Source organism: Candoia aspera, chromosome 1 (assembly GCF_035149785.1).
Source record: "Candoia aspera isolate rCanAsp1 chromosome 1, rCanAsp1.hap2, whole genome shotgun sequence".
In the NCBI taxonomy this organism is placed as follows: domain Eukaryota; kingdom Metazoa; phylum Chordata; class Lepidosauria; order Squamata; family Boidae; genus Candoia; species Candoia aspera.
The window spans coordinates 258,402,383-258,408,382 of NC_086153.1; the positions used below are offsets into that span (position 1 = coordinate 258,402,383).

At 45.7% G+C, this 6,000-nt stretch overlaps 1 protein-coding gene across 1 annotated transcript in view; it reads right to left on the reverse strand.

The window, feature by feature from the left end:
• Positions 1 to 5,205, reverse strand: part of GAS2 (growth arrest specific 2) — a 124,091-nt gene extending 118,886 nt beyond the window's left edge. The window contains exon 1 of the mRNA XM_063289561.1: positions 5,143 to 5,205. The gene's annotated coding sequence lies outside the window, so the exon portion shown is untranslated. The remainder of the gene's footprint in view (positions 1 to 5,142) is intronic.
• Positions 5,206 to 6,000: the final 795 nt, after the last annotated feature.

Consider the following 6,000-nt stretch of genomic DNA (forward strand, 5'->3'; position numbering starts at 1 on the left):
GCAATACTCCTGTTTGGGGTCCCAGCCAAGCAGCCTTGTCTTCCTCCAAAATGCTGCATTCAGTATTCCTCTCTCAATTCCCTTTCCCTCTCAAGAAATATCAGAATGCTTTAGCTTCGGAGCATGAGAAGTCTCCATTTCTGCCTAGTTTGCTACCACCTGGGATCAGTTGTTATAAAGGGAGTTAGTGGCAGAAGTAAAAGGGAAGTAAAACAAACATGGAAGGGTGCTAATTTCTTTAGGATGACCAAGAGAGTCCTTTCATTTTTTTTAAAAAAAATGCCCTGTCTAATCACTCACAGGAGTGCAGGTTCTGTCCTACAGTTTCAGCATTTACATTATCTCATTCCTAAAAGTAAGCACACAGGAGGCATTCTAGCCATCTAGCCACATTAGCCATCTCCTGAATGTTGACAAGAAAAAGCAAATTTTCCTTCTTCCCCTACCCAACTGAGAACTGTTTAAAGCAATGTGTCTACTCCTTGCAAACTAGGCAGAAATTCTTTACTTCATGATATGTAAAAGATTGGGGGCCAGAATTCAGCACTATATTAATTGTAACTAAACATAGATACCAGGACTCAGCACTATGTTAATTGTATCCAAATATGTTTGCTTTTCAATACAATTATCTGTCTGCAAATGTGCACAGGTCTTGAATAATCATTTTTTTCATTAATGATCATCTGATGGTGGCTAAAAGATTTCCTTTCCTATCAATCCTTGCAGGAAGCAGATACCAGGACTGAATAAAACATAAACTCATAGGCAGCAAAAGCTATTAATTTCTTGTAAGGAAATCTTTTTTTTTCCTTGTAGTTATATTAATATCTATATAAACCATATCTAAAACAATCTAGCACAGAATTCTGGAACCCTTCCAGGCTAGTTTGGAGCATATTGTACATGTTAAGAAAAGAGACGAAAAAGAGGGGAATCACCATCTGAAACTTGTTAATCAATTAGAATGTTTAAGGGTTTAAAATCAAAACGTGATATATTCTGATAAAGTAAACTCTAATTCACAAGCAGCCTGTCTTCTGTGTTATAAATATATTTGATACAAAGTGCATGAAGACAAAAGCATGGCATGGCATGTTAGAGATTTGTGCCTGCCCTTACCTAAGGTATGTAGGTTGAAAGCCAGCATAAAATAAAATTATACAATGGCAGAGATTTTGTGATATTTTATAATAGCATTTTGTATTGATCACATTATAATAGTGTATGGTACTTACTAGTAAGCCACTGACTATTGGTAAGTATAATACATAAGGTATTTTGTTTCTTTTTCTTTCTTACTTACTGTGTTTGGAGTATTTTTTCTAATCTTTTTCTTTTTGGTTTCTATTATTTTTTTCTTTAAGCGTAATGATTGTTTTGTTAATTTTGCAGGGGGGGTTAGTGTATTTAGATTTTTTTTTTTTCATGGTGAACATCATACTCTTTTTTTGCAGCAGGGCACAAACAGCATAATCCTCTAGATCAGTGTTTCTCAACCTTGTCAACCTTAAGATGTGTGGACTTCAATTCCCAGAATTCTGGGAGTTGAAGTCCACACATCTTGACAAGGTTGAGAAATACTGCTCTAAGATGTTTACTCACAAGCTATTCTTCTTGAGCACAAGAGGACCTGTTCACAGCTAAAAGGATAAAGGACTACTGTACAGCCTGAACACTTCCCGATTCATTCTCGTTCAGTAGTTGTGCTGCACTCAGAACAGAACTGCTGAAGAGCAGGCAAGCAATGGGATGGCACCTTTTTCCTGCTCATTTTCTCAAGAGGTTCCTCTTGCAAGCTTCTGCTCGCTCTTGTCCAAGAATTATAGAACATTGACACTAATATATTAACCAAGCTGCTTGAGTGCACAGCAAGGTGGGAGAGAGACTTGGGGGAGTAATAAGGAAACAAGCCAGGGGGACAAGGTAACAGGATTCCTGATGATGGTGGTCATATTTTTATGAGGTTCTCCATTTTATCCCCATAACAACCCTGTGAATGACTAGTCACAGCTTCCTTGGCTAAGGATGGAATGTAGGTCTTCCCAATCCTGGTCAAAAATCTGAGCCACGATACCCCAGGATTTGCCAGCATATGGGCAGTGAAAGCCGTCTGAATGGAAAGCGGGTAAATACTAGTTTGGGCTTTGTGGGAAAACAACAGGGTGGGGCAGGGTTGTGCACTTGTATGCTATGGGAAGCTTGTGTTTTCTAGGTGGGATGTTATACAGATGTATGGGGATGTATCCCTATTTTCGATGTAGGATGGATGTTCTCTGCATGGTTTTTTTATGCTGTGTATGTGCCTTCTCCTGTGGGAGAAGTCTGTGTGGGCATTTTATCTGTGTGCGTGTTAGGTGGGTAGCCAAGTTGTTTTTGCCTGAATACTGGATAGCATCTTTCACCACATCCATGCCCAGCAGAGTGGCTTATCAGACAAGGGACAGATCAGGTGACATATAGGCAGCTTACTATTTTTATGGTCCTCACCATCTGCTACCTCACTTTGCCTAATGACAGGAGTGACCATATTTTCTCAGTATCTCAGGTGGCATGTTATGCATGCTTTCATAACACTGCTTAGTCACCTTTTGTTTCTAACTTAAAATGTGTTTGATTCTGATTTAAAGAGATAAAAACTCCCTCCAGTTGACTCCTGGAGATTTAGGAATGTGTCCATGTGGTCTGTTTGTCTCCCATACAAAAGGGTTTGCCATCGTCTTCTTCTGGGATGTTTCTTCTCCCCTGACCCCAGTTTAATCTAATCTGCAGCCCTAGGATTTCCTAGTGGTCTCCCATTCAGGTGCAAATGAGGTCCAACCCTGCATAGTTTTTCAAGAAGAGTCAGTGTTGGCTATATTGCTTTCATAAAATAAAATCAAACTACAAATCCTTTGTTTTTCATCTTATGAATGTATCTGATATGAATTCTATGACATGCTTCAAAGGAAGGAGTTGGAACCTTCTGAGCAGTCTCTCCTCGCCCACATCAACCAGAAACTCTGGAACAGGAGAGAGAAGGGCCCTATTGCAGGCACCACATTATTGGACTTGCAAGTAACACTGGTAGAGATGACAGAGGCCAGGCTGAGAAAGGAGTACTGTACTTCCATGTCAGTTAAGGACTGGGGATTATCCAATCCAATTCCCCTCTCAGCTGTACACTTATGTGGTGACTTTGTGGCCGTCATTAACTGAGTCTGGCTAGCCTTCCAAGGTTAATGTAAATGTAAAAAGGGAAATGAATGAGAGCTAAACTTCTTTCTTTCTTTCTCTTTCTCTCTTTCTTCTCAGATTGATATAGCCGCCCATCTCAGAAGTGACTCTGGGCGGCATACAGTAATCAATAAAAAAAATTGATATATCCTAAATGTAGCCTCAGAATGGGCCACTACCCTCTATACCGGAGGGACGGAATTGCTCAAGGATGTGAAACCTGCTCTCTGCACATGCTCCTAAGCACTCATTATTACTTTGCAGCTTGTTGTAAACATGAACCAGGGGAAGAAAACGGATAGGATAAATCTTACTCTAATCTAATAAACACACCCCAGCCCTTTGCTTCCGACTGAGTTCAGGATTTGAACGTCTCCATCATTAACGGCAAACCTGTTACCTCATTAGTCTATGCTATAGAAATAGCGATTGCGTCTGCTAAAGGCACGTACTTCCCTCCCTGGCTCAATTCTCCGGATCGATACTCCGCGGACTGGCTAAGGCTTTGGCCAACTGTACTAAACGTAGCTCTACGCTGCCGATCCATCACCAATGGCCGCTCGGCGCGCGCGAGACGCCTTGCAGAACGTCAGCTAGTTTCCCATTAGAGCGCGGTCCCATTGCAAAACCATCACGCTCGGCTTGGCGGCGTAGACCTGTCCCAGCTGTCGCTCATTTGGCGAAGGGCCTTCCAACCTTATTCTCAGTTTCAACTCACGGCCCCGTGACGGCAAGGCCAGGCTTCCAGTAGCCCGCAGAGCTAGAGGAAACCTGCAATGCGACGGGAAAAGGAGGAACTGCGCCGCTGAGCCAGTTCAGCCACTTTCTGAAGCAAGAAAAGCAAACGCCGGAAAGAGTCCCACCTCCGATTGCCCCCCCCGCGCCGCCCGCCATCCCTGAGCTGGAGGGGAGAGAACGGAGGGCGCTTGGATCTTTTCGGAGCGGCGGGAAAAAGGGCGGCGAGGAGAGCAGACTGCAGAGGCAAGTCGGTAACGTGATCCCTGCAAACATACCAATCATAGAGTCTGTCTCGTTCTCTGGCTGCTCTCTCTCTCTCCCACGGGCGGGAAGCAGGAGCCTTAAGCCACGTCTCCTGGGTTGCTCAGGGTTAAACTAGAGGTCTGCAATTAAGGCAAGGGGAAAGCTCCACGAAATCTGCCCCCAGCAACATTTGCTGCAGATGTTTCAAGAGAACGAGGCGCAAAGGAGGGACAAAGAAAGATCACCAACTTCCCATTGAAACTCAGAGCAGAATTTATGGACAGGAGAAGGTGTCATTTCATTCTCCTCCTAGCCTTTCTCTATCCAACCCGAGTCTTCCGCATGTGGCTGTTTCTATATTAAATCGGTAAAAACACGGGGAGAGCCAGTTTGGTGTCGTGGTTGAGGCAGCGGGCAGAATCCAGGAGACCGTGAGTTCTAGTCCCGCCTGAGGCAGAAAGCCAGCTGGGTGACCTTGGGCGAGTCACTCTCCCTCAGCCCTGGGAAGAAGGCAATGGCAAACTACTTCCGAAACCTTGCCAAGAAAACTGCAGGGACTTGTCCAGACAGTCTCCAGGAACGAACAGTGTTTCGAAGGCACCCCCCCAAAAAGGGATTCCCAACTTTAGGAAGGACAAGACAGGTCCTACGTATAAGGCTCGCAGGTTCCTTTTATCTGACGTAAGCCCACTCTATGCAACAGTTTGAGCTGGTGCAGACTGCTGCCTCCTCTCCTGATGCCCGCCTACGACCACTACAATCAAGGAAATCCAGAGTCCCGTTCCCTCCTTCCTTACAGGCTCACGACGTTACGCGAAGAGAGGGCAAACATACACGGTTTGGTCCAGCCAGAAAATCCAATTTCCCTAAATCCCCATTGCCAGTCCCACTTCGGACGGCCTTCCAGGTGCCCCCGTTCTGCTCACCGTTGACCTCCGGACCTACCTTCTCAGTGCTATTTGGACTGCCTGCAGGAACTACAAAACAGGCATCTCCCTCACGCACGTAGCCTATACATTGGTTTTGGTCTGCCTACCAACCGAACAAGCCTGCTCGTTCAAAAAAAAAAAATAATAAAAGGCAATGCCAGCGTTCATTACAGGGGCGGAGGTGGATTTTGTTATCTGCGTTCCAAGCCCAGATTGATGACTTCAAGCCGGGCTGCACATGGAAAGCCCGACCAAAGTTTCGAAAGTGCAAACAGCGATCTTCCAAGAGCGTGCTCCAAACAGTGCACCCACGCACGCAGACACCCCGTCCTCTCTTCCATTTTTTGGCACACCCAAGCTTTTGCACTCAACGCGATTGTCCCAGATCTGCAGAGTGCCAGACGGACGCGCGCTTGTTTGTAAACTTTGCGGGTAATCCCGCCACGCTGTGGAAGACCGCGTGTGCTTTTTACTTGCAAAAGCCTCCGCCTCGCTGCGGCAAATCTAGAAGAGAACGACGCGAGACGGAGAGCAGAAAACGGGGGGCGGGGGGGGCATCGTGTTCCACGGGGATCGAAAGGCGTGAAATTGTTCCTCTCTTTCCTTGCGCGCTTCTTTTCCGTTTGAGGTGCAGTTGGGACACAAACCGCAGCGATCCCACAAAGAGAAGACACACCTCCACCTCCGCACACACTCACACGCTCGCTCCCTTTGTTTATTTCACCTGCACCAATGTCTCTCTCTCTTAATGTCTGGCACGGCCACCAGAGTCCCTTCCCCCTCACCCACCCGCGGTAGCTATTTATTAGTAGAGCTAGCGCAGCTTCCTCCCCGCTCGCTCGCTTTGGAAAAATGCTCACTCACTTTGCCCGCG